Below are 18464 nucleotides of genomic sequence, written 5' to 3'. Positions count from 1 at the left end.
TTAACGTATGTTTAGTGCATAAGCATTCAGTAAGTGGTTAGGCTTTAGTGAATGATTAGTGAGTATTCATTGAATGATTGGTAAATGTCTTATGCTAAATCGTGTGTGGTTAGCGAATGTTTAGTGTGTGTATTTTTTGTATAGTGAGTAATGAATGGATGTTTATTCACTGTTAATTGAGTGTTTAGGGTTTTAATGAATATTTGGCATTTAGTAAGTATTTAGCATTCAATGAGTTTTGTTTTTAGGGTAGTGTGAGTGATTACTTAGTGGATATCTAGTGCTAAGTGAATGCTTAGTAATTGATTGGTGTTTAATGAAGTTTAGGAATAAGTGAGTGTTTAGTAAATGGTTACTGGGTGTTTGAGGTATAGTGAAGTGCTTAGTGTTTTATGAGTGTATAGTGTGCCTAGTGTATAGTAATTGTGTCTAGTGAGTGTGATTTGTGTAGTAACTGTGGATTTTTATTGAGTGAAAGTGCATTGTGAATGTTAGTGTTTAGTCAATGCACTTTACTGTTTAGTTAGTCCTATTATCCACCTGGACAATTTGAGAGCTCCCCTGTATAGCTGTTGGGAGATGTTTATACATGTATAGAGGTAGGGATATTTGGTATTCATTGCCCCTCTGAATATCTTTTTGAATTAGTTTTTAAGGCGAGTACCATCATGATTATTTATTTAAGAGGGTTAAGGCATTCCTTACTTTATCTTATGCAAGATTAGGACCACTACTTTATTTTATGCAAGTTTAGGACCACCACGGTTAGGTGGGAGGTTTAAGGCTTTTCTTACTTGATCATACGCCCGTGAGCAGAGTTTGGGTTTGGAGCAACTGTGGGAGAGGTTACTATATTTAATTTGGTGTTGCATACCAAACTCTCTCTCTCTCTCTCTCTCTCTCTCTCTCTCTCTCTCTCTCTCTCTCTCTCGTAGAAGGTCATTTAATATGAAGGATTTTTTTTTATACAGTCTATATCATATAATAATGCCTATATTTGGCCTCCCTCATTTTTTAATTGCATTTTTTCTTATCACAGTTGAATATAAAAAAAACCGTTGGAAGACCAAGGGCCTTGATATCAAGTCTGCCTAATGCGAGTAGGCCTATAATAATAAATCCCCTTTCATTCAAAGGTAAGAAACGGCGTAGTTTATGGTATTCAAGCTCTTGTATATTTTCTTATACGTATAGGTTTTTCGTGTTACTTGTTATGAAGTTTCGCTATTACATGACTAACATCACTCGGTAATAATCGAACATCACTCTATTATCAAAAGTATTGCGCTTGTGTTGACAGTTTCCTACTTACGGAAGGAGGAAAACTTCACGCACGCATTAAATGTAAGTTCCAAGTATAATCAATTTTTTTTCTAATAATTTTTCTGCAATGTCTGCTGTGTTCATTTCTCTCACATTTAAAATCATTTGTATATGTGTATATACTATTTGAAAATATATGTATTTAATGAATTACACGACTCTCTCTCTTCTAACCTTCTCTCCTCATCTCTCTCTCTCTCTCTCTCTCTCTCTCTCTCTCTCTCTCTCCTCTCTCTCTCTGAGGTGTGCGAAGGGATGGCAATGAACCCATGTTAATTAAATAGATTAGCGTGATATTGGGAAAACGCCATTCTTTTAGGGTAACCCCATGACTCGGGAAGTGTGGATTTTTTGTCTGTGTGTTTTCTTGAATGCCTAATGGCTGATTTGTGTTCAGAATTAGCAAAACGGGTCAGCATTCCTTATAGTTATTTCCTGTACTTATGCGTTCTCTCTCTCTCTTGAATCTTGAAGTTGAGAACTTGAATTAGTTTTATTGTGTGTGTGAGAGAGAGAGAGATGAAATGGACCGAGTGCTCTCTGTCTCTGAGCAGCAATCTTCTGTGATGCCTTCGTCGGCCAGTCACCAACCACAATCGTTTCCGTTCTACAACACAACCCCGCCCCCGTTCCCCCTCAGGCTTGAGACACCCCTGAACACGTGTTCAGCCAAGGAAGTTTGAAAGTTACCTAGAACTAATATAGCGACAGAATTCAGATTCGAATGAATTTTTCTCATATTTAAACCATTCTTATCACTTTGATGAACATCTAAATCGTGCATTTATAACCTACATCTCAAAAGGAGACAGACAGACGAAGCAGTTTTGTTTTCTGTTGCCATACTTGGTATTTCTTTTTACACGGGGAGCAACGGTGTCATAATAACTGTTCACCGTAAACAGTAGCCCATTTCCTACACAAGTTAACGTATAATTATATAATTAACAAATATGCACTTCAAGAAAACCCTGACACAAAACGTACATGCATGTGCACATGCCCATTGCTGTTGACCTGATTTTATCTGTAATCGTCTTTGTTATTTCATGGTTTAGTTGTTATTGTTATTCAGAAGATGAAGAAACCCATTTATATAGAAACTTCCAAAGATTATCATCACTATTATAATTATTGTTAATATTATCCAAAGATTATCGTCATTATTATAATTATTGTTAAACCAAACAAAAACTTCTTTCAGTTTTCTTCTGAAGATTGAAAAAGAAACCCACAAAATCACTTTGTAACTTGTTTACTTCTGTAAATACTTGGAAGTAAACAAGTTACAAGTGATTTTTTGGGTTTCTTTTTCAATTATTGTTAATATTATTATTAGCTATAGCAAGGGAAGAGGTGTAAGGTTAAACTTATAGGTTCTAATTGTGGACGAATGAAATTTTTTTGTTTTTGTTTGTGTGTGTTGTTAAGGTGGCTATTTTCCTACGAGATAAATAGTGTAATATAATAATAATAATAGTGTAATATTATAATGTCAGGTATTTCCTTTCTTAAAACTACAAACTGAGTGTTGGTTGTATGTTCATCCAATAGATGGCGTTGGTTGTTCCGTTCGTTATTTTAGTGTCCTTGGTATTACTTATTGTTTACTTTTGATTTACTTTCCAAATGATAGCTACTACCTTACGAACCTCGCAACCTTTCACATGACACTACTTGCCTTGCCATGATTTGCTTGACATTATCTTGCCTAATGGTGTCTTGTCTGTTTGACATCTTGTCTTAACTTGTAAGACCTGTTGGATGTACCATTTTAACTACCTGGTGCAAGATCTGTCATCATGGATCTACCATCTTCAGCCATCTAGACAATTTCAAGAATGTACCCACTTTCTAAACCACTACGTACCATCTTCAGCCATCTAGATAATTTCAAGAGTGTACCCACATTCCAACCTAGGTGTCATCTATTAATATTATAAGTTATTCTATTTATTGAATAAATTAATAATTTTTATCATTCTTTTACTTTATACCAGTCTTGCCAAAGTGTTTATGGTAACAAGCGCCTTATATATTTCCATCTATGTAAATAAAAGCTTGACAAATAATAATAAACTTAATTTCTTCAGTACTATGAGTCTATGTTGGTCTACAGTGAGGACAGCGTCCTTATAGTTCGTGTTTTAAAAAAGCCTTTATTCCAAGCCGGGAATTTAGCTGCTAGATTGGATTCCAACTGGAATTTTAGGTACTATACTAGATTGCAACCGGAATTTTAGGTACTAGACTGGATTGCAACTGGAATTTTAGGTACTTGATATAATTTTAGGTCTAAACCATTCTCTCTCTCTCTCTCTCTCTCTCTCTCTCTCTCTCTCTCTCTCTCTCTCTCTCTCTTTTATTCCGACTTTACCATACTATGGTCAGATTAGTGTTTAATTTCGACTTTACCATAAAATATCAAAATAAGCTTTATACATCTTTAGAAAGCTTTTTTATCCCCTTGGACTATCTAATTATGGTTAGGCCTATATTAATGATAGCAGTTTTTGATTTGTAAAAAAGCCCAGTAAACCGGATCAGTTGATCAGTGGCGATGCAATGTGGATGTTAGGTATAATTTAGTCGTCAGAGGTCGCGTTAATGGTAGATAGTTAACGTTATCGTTGTGTGTGAGAGAGAGAATGAATGAATTATAAAAGTTAGGGAATTTAACATTTGCCAAACAGGGCGCCCACGATGGTCACTTTGTAATTTTTAAAAATATGTTTCCTTTTTAGGGTTGTAGAGCTCCGCCCTCAAGACTACTGGAGGGAGGACTGCACGCACTCAATCAGTGTAAGTTTAAGTGATCCAATTATAATAATATTTTCCAATCATGTTTGCGCAATGTCTGCTGTGTTCATCACACAATCTCTGCGTCTTCCTTTCTTCCTTCTACCCCGCACTTCCATTTCCATCGTATGTCTTCCAAACATGGAATGTATTTCCATCGTATGTCTTCAACATGATTTAGATGATCTCTTCGTAAACAGGTGTCCAAACCAATCGAAGCCTTCCCTCCTGTATTTTCTTTGATATTTTAACTATCTTTGGCGACAAATAATCAGGGCGTAGTGGAAAGGTTTCCACCAAACCCTGAAAATCTATTCTTAAAAAAGTACTGCTATGAGCAAGGAGAGGATTTGGGATAAAGGGCTTCCCTTTGCTCTCTCTGCTATACGTAATCATCCAAATTGTTCCACGGGTATCTCTGTTCGAGTTGATTTTTGGATACTAAACTATGGTCCTCTAGAAATTTTCCTTGAATTGTTGACATAAAGAATTGATTAAGAGTTTAATCATAAAGAATTGAACGTGGGCGAGTTCTTTGAGGACCTGAGGAGGAGATTATCGACAGCCTGGAAATTTGCCCAGGATCATTTAGAATTGTTTAGGGCCTCAATGAAGGGAAATTATGATAAGAAAAGTAAGGCACGTTCGTTTGAGCCAGATGAGGTTAGGTAGTGAGTACGTACAGACTTGACAATTTCTCGAACCTTGGAAGGTACACCGGAAATGATCTGATGTTAAATATGAAGTGGAAGCTCTTGGGACCAAACGGAAAGTGCCGGATATTCCATATCTAGACAAGCAAAGTCCTTATCGATTAAATCCATTAAAGCGAGATATTGTCGAGAGGAGATAAAGTATGTTGGAGCATGATTTAATTAGACCTTCGGTAAGGTCCTTGAGTTCACCTTTGTAACTGGCAAGAAACCTGACGGGCAGTTTCGCATGTGTGACTCTGCAAGGTCAAGGTGAATATAATATTAAGAATGACTTTCCCTTTTTTTGAATATTAATATTAAGAATGACTTTCCCTTTGCCACGTATCGAGGACTGTCTTGATCGGATAGGGAACTGCTAAAACGGGGTTATTGGCAGGTTCCCTTAATTGAGCTCGTGAGATTTACGCTTTTGTTACGCCCCCTTGGGCTTTACGAATGTAACGTAATGCCCTTTGGGATGAGGAACCCAGCGTTTGATGAACAGTTATATGTGGTAAGTTTTGACTTCCCCAGGAAGGATTGGTGGTAGTGGAGGCGAAATAAATCAAATCGCCTACTAATCTCTCTTCGTGACTACGATAAATATATTAAGCCAGGATGTCGGTGAGCATTCTGGAAATTGTGTGGTCCTGGGTGGGTTCCCTGATACAGTGGTTTCTGCTGGAAGGAAGTGCATTCTTCCCAGGGTATCACAAGGTGACAGAATTGGCAGTGGAAAAGCTCCCCATCCCTTCAGCTTACAGAATGAGGATAAACTAAACTCCATAGCAATTATTACTCGGCTTACAGATTGAGGATAAATTAAACTTGAGTAGTTTAGAGGTATTGGTGGGTCTCCAAGTAGTTTAGAGGTAGAGAGACCCGTAGTTTAGAGGTAGAGACCCGGGTCTGTAGGTGGTGGTGGTAGTAGTGGAAGTAGTATTAGTTTTGTAAATCTGATAATTAATCCTGATTGTGACTATAAGTTTTATTGAAGCTCTGAAAGCTGAATAGAATTAAGAAAAGAGGGTACGGATGATTTAATAAAACCAAGGTTCTGTGAATAGAGGTTTGATGTAGGGTTAGTCGTCCTAGTGATTGTGGTACCTACAAAATATCAGAATGATGATGTCCTTAGGTTTAGCACAGTGAGGTAATTACTCAAAGACCCCTTTGCATACAAATCCTGCGATTGGAGATGCTTTTGCAGAGATTGTGTTGTGGTTGGGCCATTTCCCAGAATTTAATCTGGATTTACTCATCTTTGTTCATAAGCAAATAAACCTTCGGTCTTGAAATTTGTCATTTTAACTAAATTGGACAGTCAGGTTTCCAGAACTTTTCGTATGAGGAAAATTACAGCGAAGGTGGTTTCCAGGTATGGGTTGTCTCATAAAATTCAAACAGATTGTGGCACGAATTCACGCACAAGATGTATTTCAGAGTAAATGTGCTGAAGTGGTCATTGCATCAGCACAATACCAGTGTACCTTACCACCCAGAGTGTCTGGCCTAGTGCTAGTGGAAAGGTCCCACCAAATCCTTAAATTTGAGTTGATATTTGGACACTCAGTACGTGGTCCTCTTGAAATATTCCATGAATTGAATCATAAAAAATTGAATGTGGGTGAGTTTGTTAAGGACCTTGGGGAGATTATCAGCTGCCTGGAAATTTTCCCAGGATAATTTAGAATCGTCTCTGGCCTCGATGAAGGAAAATAATGATAGAAAATTAAGGCAGGTTCGTTTGAGCCAGGTGAGTTTCTTTAGGTAGAGAGTACAGACTGACAATTTTCCGGCCTAGGTTATTATAAAGGGCCTTGGAAGGTACCCCGTAAATTGTGATGTCAACTATGACGTGGGAAGCTCTAGGATCAAACGAAAGTGCTGGATATTCTATATCAAAATACAGGCAAAGTCCTTATTGATTAAATCCAGTAAAGCGTGATATTGTCGAGTGGGAAATTGATTAGACCTTCGGTGAAGTCCTTGAAGTTACTCGGTACCGCAATGTCAATGCTAATACTAATACTCCTTTGCCACGTATCGAGACTTAATCGGATACGGCCTATAAGTTAAAATAAATCGATCATTTAAAAAAAGGTATTGCCAGGTTCCCCCTATCTTGATCGAGCTCGCGAGATATCCGGCTTGTGATGCCCTTTGGTCTTTACGAATGTAACGTAATGCCCTGTGGGATGAAGAACATTTGGTAATTTGCCAAGGGACAAAAATTTCAATGGTATACTTAATGTGAGAGATACTTGTTACAAAACTCACAACAGTATTGATGTCTTAACGGTTAAGTATTTTTTTTTCTCTTCTCACCTCGCCCTTCTCATTTCTTCGTCTGTTATGATTGAGTGGTAGAAAAAATCTATTTTTAAAATACATATGTCTTTGAGGGAGGAGGAAGGTGTCAAATTAACTTAATTTATTGATTTTCCTTTTTAGAAGTCCTTTTATCAGCCTTGTTTGTTATTTTCATCAATTAATTATTTTAGTTGTTTTGTCCGTGATCATTCCTCCCGTTGCAAACTACCTAATATCGCGTTAACGAATTTTTTTTTCTCCAATTGCGGTGGAACCAAGTGCTGTAAGTGGAGGCATTCCAAAGTGACTATTGGTCTCAAGCCCTTTGAAGGAATACCCGCCTGAAGATATGAGGAAGATCCTGACTGTTTTCCCGACAACTGTGGTCTCAACCCTTGAACACCTTTCCCCCCCCCTGAAGATCTAGGGAGACCTGACACGTAGGAGTTTCATTTCGTATTTTCATCTGTTGAAGGAGTCATTCTACAACGTCAAATATCAGTTTTTCCATCATCAAATTAAACGGGTATCGACTGCTGTTTAAGGCTTTTTCTTTTACCCTCTTGTCAAAAACAAACACTAAAGATATAAATCTAGTTTCTTTTACCCTCTCAAAAACTAGAATAAAAAGTAAATGTCCTTAAACAATTTGAACGAGAAAGTTGTCTCCTTATTCATTTTGGGGGGGGGGCAATCTGGCTGGCACTGCATTTGTCTGATCAGCATTTACAAGACATGATAAAAGGCCTAAAGCATTCCTCCGAAGTACCGAAATCAGTGGCGACCCTTTGGAGAAGGAAATTTATTATTATAACCATTGTTCTTTGAAGTCGCCGCCTTTAATAAAAAAACGTACGCACGTAAGCCAGTGTCTGCAACTTCAATCATGGCTTTGAAGGTAACTAAGAAGGGATTAGAAAATTGAAAATTACAACTGTTTCGTTTCTACATATTCAAGGAGAGTAATCTTATTTTTTCTCGAACGAACAAGAGTAAATTTTATTTTCTTTAAAGCGACAATTTTTCATATATGTGACAGCTTCTACTTCATTGTATGTCTGGTCTCGAATCTTTGCATATTACTGCTGTGAAAGTTGCAAACCTTTCGTGAATAACTGTTTTATATCTTTTCCTAGCAAGGATTATGCGTTAATTAGCATTTTCCGTTCGGTGGGCTTCCTTGGCACCCAGATTGCTTCCCCACCTTTGCCCAAAACACGTCCATCCATCAATCCACATCCAACGACTAGAAAACTTAAACTTGCACAAAGACTGGGCTCAAAACTCATAGTTAGGCGGTGCACTGTGGGCATTACTAAGGTGGTTCCACATCCATTTTTTTAAATTTGGATCGGATCGGCTCTCTCTCTCTCTACTCTCTCTCTCTCTCTCTCTCTCTCTCTCTCTCTCTCTCTCTCTTTAGGCTAGTTAAGACTCAGCTTTTAGAAACTTCTCTAAGGCCACTTGTTGGAAGTGAGGGGATGGATAAAGGTGAGAAGCTGAAGAGCAGTCAGCCATCTAAGGGGAGCTGGCAAGGTTTTGGTTTTAAAAAATTTTTTTCCAGTGCTTAATGTCATGGCAGAGGTTGTCATGGCTGAGAAACTGTCGTAAATATGAACGAATTTCTCGTGTTCTCACAAGAAATAAAACAAGTTAGAAACAAATATGGTTACAAGAATTAACTTTCTTTCCCATGGAAACTATAAAAATGAAATAGTGGCTATAACACTTCAGTGTCTGCAAAGTCATATTACATTGAAAAAAAAAAAATGCTATAACGCTATAGTGCAAAGTCATAATGATGAACTTAACCTGTTCCTGTACGAAATGGAGAAAGATATATTCAAATTAATGACGACGTCTCTGGCCGATCACAATTATAATTGGGTGATAATTCTTTTGTGTTAATTTTGCTATAAATGTAACAGCATTTATCATAATTTACCAGCCGCTGACCGTTGCTAAATAGTCTAATATATATGTATATAACAAATATATATAATATATATATATATCTATATATATATATAATATTATACTTAATTTTCTTACAGCCTGTTATACCAGAATAGAGCTACGTATATCTTCTCTGTTTATCGTAAACACAAATTCTAAAGAAGCCTCAAATATAATATGCACTTTTCAATGATACATGCAAAGTTCTTTGCCTAAGACAGCAAAAAATATACTAAATATGACAAATAGTCATAAAAAAAAAAAACTACGTTATTCAATGGACCAGCACAAGTATTTTTGAAAAAATTATTGCTATCATGAAAGTTATTAATATTGGCATCCCAGATCCGAAGCTGGTAGCATAGTATTTTTAATTTATAGACTAATATCGTGTGTATATACACCCAATAAACACACTATAGCCTTGCTAGAGGTTGAATGAGTGATTCTCGGGGATTCCAAAGTTTCCACGTAAATGCTGGTGCAATGGCATTGCAAAAGTAATTATACATTCGTTAGATATGTGTGGTTACGTGATAAACTCTCTCTCTCTCTCTCTCCTTATCGAAAATCGTAATGGCGTGCGTGGTTTATACGTGTTGAGTCTAGATGTGTAATAAAAGTGGAATGTCTAAAACTACGCGCACAACCGAATAAGCACAACGTGTCACGTACGCTCCCACACACAAACGTACACGGGTGTGCGCCTTAACACCCACTGAACGACTTGAATGAAGCAGTTACTATCCCGAGCTGGACACATTCCCTGGGCCAGCCTGATGTCCTGTGGGTGCTGGGCGGGGGATTCCGGAATCTTAGTTAAACTAGCAATAGATAAACACCCAAGCCTTTCGTCTTGAGACCAGAGAGACAGAGATAGATTCATTTCTCCTTAAGAGAAATGTTTCTTGTAAATGTGGAAACTTATTGAATTGCACAAGCGACGTCCGTTATTTATTAAGTCTCTCTCTCTCTCTCTCTCTCTCTCTCTCTCTCTCTCTCTCTCTCTCTCTCTCTCTGAGGGACCGACGTTTAATGTTTTTTGAATGTGACATGGTAACAGTCTCTCTCTCTCTCTCTCTCTCTCTCTCTCTCTCTCTCTCTCTCTCTCTCTCTCTTGAGGGACCGACGTTTAATGTTATTTGAATGTGACATGGTAACAGACCACGAGTTGTTTATGCGAAAATTATTGCAAAAACATTTATAACGTTCTTAGTGTTATGGCATCAGATGACATCTCCATGCTCAGTACTGCAGTAAAAAAGGTTGACAGGAGTCTCGCTAACGATGTATAGGCCTAAATTATATCCTTGCAATCATTTTCCAATAACAAATGCTTTGTTTGCACTCGTCACTGGAACTGAAAGGTAAATTTGCGGACATAAAAGCCAAATGAAAACTCCATACCTGATTAGAAAAGTTATGATAATCATAATGGAATAATGAACTAGACAATAGCCAATGAAAGTAGAGCGAACGGTAGAGTCAAGCTTACAATTATAGTACTAAAGTCAACAAACCTTTTTAAAGACATTTGACATTTTCAGTTTATGAATTCTTGATTCTGTTAAGAGGTCGCGATATATTACGCAATGTCTACTGTATTTGATCAAGAATAACTCATACGGGCATGACCGATGAGATCTAAGAATTTTCTGCCTTTTTATTTATTTGTCAAAAATGATAATATATACAGGAATGCACATCTGTAGTATTTCAACAGCTACAGAAGAAGAAGAGATTCGGTGCAACTTCAACTTTGAAAGTCTGAAGATACTAAGCCTGTTTATATACAAGCACTGATGGTCACATGAGGAATGAGACGAGTTGTGGCAAGTTCCAGGCATTTCGAGTTTTTCATGTTATTTTCCATGTCGCCAAAGGCAAGACAATTATTTGTTTATTGTAATTGTTTGCTACTACAATTAACCGTCATGAATGACTGAAAAACCATAGACATAAAGCGCACCTCCCTCGGCGACCCACAAACTAATTTGTTCTTAGACAAAATAATGTAAGAGATATACTGCGTGAATATAATCCGTAACGTCACATCACTCCTAAAATAAGGACATCCTTGGCCTGCCACCACGGTGGCCGCGAGTTCGAATCTCGGGCATTCCAATGAGGTGTGAGAGATGTGTATTTCTGGTGATAGAAGTTCACTCTCGATGTGGTAAGGAAGTCGCGTAAAGCCGTTGGTCCCGTTGCTGAATAACCACTGGTTCCATACAACATAAAAACACCATACCAACAAACAAACAATTAAATTACTGATCTCTTGTGTTTAAGTTACTGATCTCGGGGAACTAACTCCTCTTGAGTTATGAATATGATGGCGATAAATTTGTTTTATTAATTTAAGAAATTAAAAAAAATACGTCATTAGTATATTTATTCCTGTAGCTATTTAGTTATATTTACGTTACTGATCTCTTATGGAGCTAACTCCTCATGAGTTATGAATATAATGGCAACATATTTGTTTTATTAATTTCAGAAATAAAAATAAAAACAGGACTGAGCGCGCGCATTTCCTTTTCGGATTTCTTTCAGCAGGAAGAACTCATTCATATTTCATTGTGTCACGAATAACAAATTTTGCGAGGGTATGATTTGCCAACGACGGTCAAAGGGAACGGGAAGTATTTTTAAATACCTTAAAAAGTTTTTCATTTTTATTTTTTTTTTTACGATTTCGATTTCACAGCTCAGGAATTACATTTTTTTTTTTTTTTTTTTTTTTTTTTTTTTTTTTTTTTTTTTTTTTTTTTTTTTTTACGATTTCGATTTCACAGCTCAGGAAATACATAAAATATTGTAGTACTGTTATGTTACATCTGTAATTTGACCAGTTTAGGAGGATGATTTTATTAGTAATAATGGTTTTTTCACGCTAATATTTTATGTATGATGATTTTTATGTAAAGTACTTTTAATGGGTATTTAGATATAAATTTATGTGTGTGTTACTTTAATCAGCAGAGGTTAAATTTTAAAACATTTTATGTATATTTTAATCCAGTGCACATTGTAAGAATACCCACGGTAATATTGTGGAATAAAGGTATTATTATATGTAATTGCATTAAACAATGAAATAAAGGCTGCAACATCTAGAGACACTGGATGTTTGTGAAATGTCTCCATAAGGGCTTGCGTGAAGGAAATGACTCGGTACCCACCAATCTGTTATAATCAATTTGTACAGAATACGAATTATTATTAAACATTCAAGATAGTTCTCAGTATATCAGAAATTTGTAACTATAATCACTCTCAGTTGCAGTGGAATTACTGAATGTTTTTGAGATATTTTTCCTGGTCTGTGACACGACAACGGAAAGATGTATGTGTATTTCTGGTAACAGAAGTTCACTCAACGTGGTTCGGAAGTCACGTAAAGCCGTTGGTCCCATTGTTGAATAAACACTGGTTCCATGCAACGTAAAAGCACCATACAAACAAACAAACAAGCAACAGATAGATGTAACCAGGGGAGTTTTGACAACCAGTGCTAAGAGGATTATGAATAAAAGCTCGGGTCTTCATAACAATGTAACAAACTAAGATTGGTGTTTTTCATTGGCTCATAGGTACTAAATATATAACTTAAGGAATGATATAGTCGAAAACCTCTGCAATTGTAGACTTATTCATCACATAATCATTTGTATCGAACCCCTTTTCCTAAGGAGTGATTAATGTAGATATTTTCTCACAGGCATTTCGCTTTAAGGGCTAAAGGCATTTCGATTCAATTCGTTTCAGTACATCCATGAAGTCGATTCGATGCAACTCTGGTCTTTCGGTAGCTCGGTCAAGACATTGAATTGCCCAACAAAAACAGAAAAAAAAGCAACTGTTTTAACCAATTGAGGTCACAGCGTGTAACAAAACACCTTCTCTCTTAACTTTCAAGACTTGAATTCAAGTCCAAATACAGACTTAATGATTAAGTAAACCCAATTCCTCAACAGAGAACGTACAGTCGGCCACACATATAAGTAAACACATTTCAGCCACAAGGGCTGGACGATCTGGTAACACTGGAACTGTGCCTCAGACGCACGATGAAACCCGCCCCTCCACCGTGGCCACCGCCTTCCCTCCACACGCCCTCCCCAAACATTTTTCCCTCCAACCTTCACTCCCACCCTTTCAAGCACACGTTTATGACTTGACTTCTGCTCCCTCTCTCTAATTTCTCCTGTTAGGAAAATATATCATAACTGAATCTATTCTGTAGGTTTATTTCTCATCATGTGGAGGCGAGAAAACCCTCTGTTCAACTTTTGTCCGTAATAATATTATTACTTACTTTGGGTTACAGACAGAAGAATTAACTCGGTTTTTCGTGGCGCTCTCTTGTAACTAATGGGAATTTAGCTATCTACCAATAAAAGCCTTGTCTATCAAATAACAGCATACCTACTACTCTTTCATTATAATTGTAATATCAACAGCCGCATTCCAAATTCTTATTATTACAAAGACAACTAGCATCAGATCGTGTAGGACCTTACATAACTCAAATTAAAATGAAGAAATAAAGAAGGCATAAGTTGAGGAGAGAAAGACCTCCATAGGCCTAGAAGACACTGAAGGAGGAGAAACAAGGAGACAGTTATAAGAGAGAGGACAACAGCAAGAAGGAGGTAGACGGAAAGGAGACACAGTGTAATAGAGCTGAGTGTGTGGCTGGTGTCACAAGGGGCACCATTACCCTCTTAAGTATAATGGGGGCATAGGTCTGCATTACTATACTAATGGCTACAGACTTCTTCCCTTATTGGACCGACCAATATACTCAGAGATCTTCAATCGACTCTCGCCCATATTGCGTCGGTCGCTAAGGCTGCTTTCTGTCTACCGTCATGTTTATTATTATTATTATTATTATTCTTTCTGTGTTGTTGATTTTGTGGTTGTATTTGGGAAAATCAGTATTTTATTATGATATTTATGGCGACTTTACGACAAAAAAAAAACAAAAAAACATAGTAATGCTTTCAAATGCCAGTTCATTAATGCCCAATGCAACTGGTTAATATTCTGCTACCAGTGCCTGGCGTTTAAAATATAGATTCTAAGAGACTGCTTACAGCGAGCCATTTTCCTTCTTAAAATGCTTTGATAAGGCATTTTTGAAAGGCAGTACGTCAAGATTAAACATTGCATGTATTGACCCAGAACTTAATGTAATGCAATGAAACTGTGTACTACAGGATTTCACATTCACATAGCAACCTACGTCAATGACACATTCGACGGTCAAACATTCTCTTAAGGTCTCTCCTTTGCTTGGCAGCCAAAGACAGTCTCCCCCAGGATTCTGAGCATATTAAATTGATGCTCAATTTAATATGCTCAGAATCCTGACTCCGAAGACTCTATATAGGTCTAGAGTTCACTGGCATCCGGCATATTTCTGTCCATTTACGGCCTTGGATCAAACTTTTAAATGTCACTTTGGACTTAATAGGTTATAGAAAATCAGTAGCAAGGGGGGGGGGGGGGTGGCTGGACGTTGGCAGCACCGTCTAGAAACAACCTCCATGACACAAGAGTCGGTTATATTCTTCGTCATCATCAGACTTTCAAAGACAATTGGATCCGAAAGACGACGATTCTAGGTGCCTTTTTTTTGACGCATCCAAAACAAAAGAACAGCAGAACGGCCATTCAAATGGTATGAGTAAGAGTATGTAAATGTTACAGATGTTACTTTTTTTCCAAATACAAGAAACACTGTTACTTTTTTCCTGTTGTCTTATTTTCCTAGCAAAAGTTGTTACTTTTTTACCGTTACTTTGTTTCCTGATACTTTCTTTCCGATCACCAAATTATGTGAACGAGCCCACTAACCAGGTCTCTTCCAGTTTTTTGCATTTAGTCTCCAGTACAACAGTACCAGAAGCTTATAGGCCTAAGTGAGCGTAGCACAACATCTTACGGTGCAACATGAATATTTGTTGCGTAATGCAACATTCATTTAATGTAACAAGAGGAAACTGTCACTTTAGTCATTTTAAATCCGCGGTCATTCACTTGCATATCCACACAAGACATTCAAAACTTATATTCATACAAGACATTAAAAAGTTTTAAGCACTACTGTTGGCACATAGGCCAAAGTATCGTGCCATCCAAAATGGTAATTATGCAGTGAGTAAACGCAGGATACGATGAAGAAATGGTGGTAAACATCATCATAATCATCATAATGGCCACATCACATCGAGAACTGCAATTTAAATCTGCCCGATACCAGTTGAAATACCAGGCTACTTGATTAGGAGCGTCGTGGTGTCTGTGGAGCCTTGATTCATGATAGACATCTTCAGTTATTTATAGATTTCGAGTTTTAATTGTAATGAATCGAAGAAGCATTTGTTTATATTTTTCGTTATATTAGACTTTTTTCTACATACAATATTTTCTCTAGGTCTGTGCAGAAACTTAGAGAACGTTTTAAGAAAATAATAAAACCGTTGGACAGAAACGTTTAACTGTCATGTCGGCCTATTCATGCCAGTTGATAGATCCTGATGGCAACGTATCTTGTCTCTCTCTCTCTCTCTCTCTCTCTCTCTCTCTCTCTCTCTCTCTCTCTCTCTCTCTCTGTGCAGTATTGGGTTGGTAATACTACTGCGGTGCCTGATTGCATTCCATATGGACTATAATGATAATAATAATACTAATAATAATGATAATATTTTGGTAAAAGACCCTCTTTTAGGCAAATACTATTAAAGAGAATGGCAGAATTAGGCGAGATAATTTTACATATTTTTGTTTTTTTTTCTATTTCCTACAATCCGCTTCTCTGGCTCAGCGATGTTTCTGAGTAATTGACCAATATTCATAATTGGAATTTCTAAAAATTATAGAAATGTTGAAGGTGATCTTTTATTTCATTATTATACAACAGGATCTCGGGTCCAGGTCAAGCAAGGATTGTAATAATATAATAATGATAATTTGGGCTCAGTCTACCCTTTCTTATTTTATTCTGATCTGATCAAGATACGACGCGCATCTCCAGTTCCCAACTTCCCATTTCTCTCTCTCTCTCTCCTAGCTTAGTGTAGATTATAGTGGCGTTCCAGTTCATAAGTGATAAATAAGACTAATCATTCATAAAAAAAAAATAGAACTATGTGACATAATTTAGTTAAAAACAGTAAGGTTTCAATTCCATTCACTCAGAGAGAGCATCGGTCTATCTTCTGAAGCGGTCACAGAGCAAGAGGTCGAACCCCCCCCCCCCCCCACCCCCCTCCCCTGCTCTACCTCCTCCCAGGACGGCCCCTACTACCTCTGTTGGACGCTGGGGAGAGAGAGAGAGAGAGAGAGAGAGAGAATAATTACAGAAATAACATAAATCTGTTTCTTTGGTTTTTATATAATTGGCTGACTTTATCTCTATCTACCAAACTCACCCAATTCTCTTCCCACATTCACTTCGCCATGATCATAGCCCTTCCATGCACCCCATTCCCACCCTACTCACACGCTCTAATCCCACACTCACCCCACTGTGTCCCATGCTCTCACCCCTCTCCTCATACTCTCCCCCACCAATAACACCAAACTGTCACCTCCTACTCATCCCCCCCCCCCACACCACTATCATCCCCCACTCACTCCCCACTAGTCCCACTTTCATTCTACTCTTCCCACACTCACCCCACGTTCATCCCAATCACACCACACTCACCCCACTTCATATCAGAAACTCCTAAAGACCAAAAAAGAAAACGCTCTGGTTCAACCTCTCACAAATCACTGAAAAACTTGAATCAAATTCCTTTGAGAAAACTCAGATCTTTCCTGATAGCTTTTGTGAACAATGGTAATGAGAAAAAAAAGGCCTGATATTTCAGTGGTCATTATAATCTCATGAGAGAGAGGAGAGAGAGAGAGAGAGAGAGAGAGAGAGAATGTACTGTCACTTTCACCAAAATATATCCCTGGATCTCATCGGATTTGGCAATTATTTAACCATACAAAATAACATATTTTAAACAGCGGTTATTTCAATAAATATTGATACCACAAAAATCCTATTTATTTACACTCTTGTTACAAAGGAAATAGTTAATTATTATAATTCTGTTATTTTCCTTAATAAAATTTCGTTTGAATCCTATATAAGCACACTTGTGAATTTTCTATATCCACAAAAAAGAAATTTATAATAAAATCTGTAGACTGTCAGCGACGCCAGAAGATCAAAGCGAGTAGTTAGTGCCACTTAATGAAATTATGAAGGCAATGAACACATGTACCTCCCCCTCCCCCAAGAGACTTCCTATAAAAGCGAGCTTCTTGAAACTGGAGCAAAGTTAAAAGGAGAGACTGAAAGCAGCAGGTAAGAGAAAGAAAGAGAAAGCATATTACCAGCAAATGAAAACATTAAATTAAGAACCCTTACCCCACCACTTACAGTGGGCCATGCAACCCTTGATATAGGTGGCACCCTCCTGTGGTACCATCCAAAAATAAATTACTGCTTTCAAATCTCAGGTCCCACAAAATAACCCTCTCTCTTTTGGAAAAATCCAAAAATGTCTCTCCCTCAATGTAATTACATTTTCGAAAATGTAATTATGCAGGTGATAGCAGCAGAAGCAGTATTAATAATTGAGGTTCCTTTATTGCAATGAATTGAAATGAGAACCACAGTGTGCTTTACCTAAAATTATGTTAATTCTAATAATATTATTATTATTTAACATTTCTTATTAAAATTTAAATCTTAGATCCTTCGAAGAGTTTACAAATTATTCTATTCATCTTTTTTTCTGCCTTCTATCACTGTCTACAGATGAATAAATCTGTAATAAAATTGGTCCGTTTCTGAAACACACAAAAACTGTTTTAAACACACCTGTATTCACTAGCCTACTCGAATATGTGTGTGTGTGTGTGTGCGTGTGTGTGTGTGAGAGAGAGAAAAAAAAATTTGATAAAGAGGAAAGGTGTAGTTGATGGCTGACTGTAAATTTGATATCACTTTTTCATACAGACAGACAGACAGACAGACAGACAGAAAGAGCTTATTTTCAGAGAGACTTGGAGAAGACGAAAAAAGCTTACTGAGAGAGAGAGAGAGAGAGAGAGAGAGAGAGAGAGAGAGAGAGAGAGAGAGAGAGAGAAAGAGAGAGAGAGAGAATGCTAGCCGTAGTGGATAATAATATATTAGTTTAACGTTAGGCCTACAAGCAGATGTTTACTATGAAAATAACAAAACAATAATAATAACAGCTGTATCTGGTGTGGACCAACAATCGAGGAACAGCCCCATCTGCACGACCAATTGCAAGTAATTGTCGTCGAATTTTCACTTGAAACTCAACACCGAACACTGAC

The 18464-nt window shown here is 37.3% G+C and overlaps 2 long non-coding RNA genes across 2 annotated transcripts in view; both read left to right on the top strand.

Moving 5' to 3' along the window:
* The window catches only part of LOC135199146 (uncharacterized), a 33291-nt gene extending 25786 nt beyond the window's left edge, over nt 1-7505 (top strand). Inside the window, exons 2-3 of the long non-coding RNA XR_010310929.1 lie at nt 4068-4125; nt 7410-7505. This is a non-coding gene — a long non-coding RNA (uncharacterized LOC135199146). The remainder of the gene's footprint in view (nt 1-4067; nt 4126-7409) is intronic.
* The window catches only part of LOC135199272 (uncharacterized), a 652345-nt gene that overhangs the window by 26265 nt on the left and 607616 nt on the right, over nt 1-18464 (top strand). The window lies entirely within an intron of this gene.

This window comes from Macrobrachium nipponense, chromosome 25, assembly GCF_015104395.2.
Source record: "Macrobrachium nipponense isolate FS-2020 chromosome 25, ASM1510439v2, whole genome shotgun sequence".
Lineage (NCBI taxonomy): Eukaryota > Metazoa > Arthropoda > Malacostraca > Decapoda > Palaemonidae > Macrobrachium > Macrobrachium nipponense.
The sequence above is the reverse complement of the archived record's forward strand: the minus strand, read 5'-3'. Positions and strand labels throughout refer to the sequence as shown.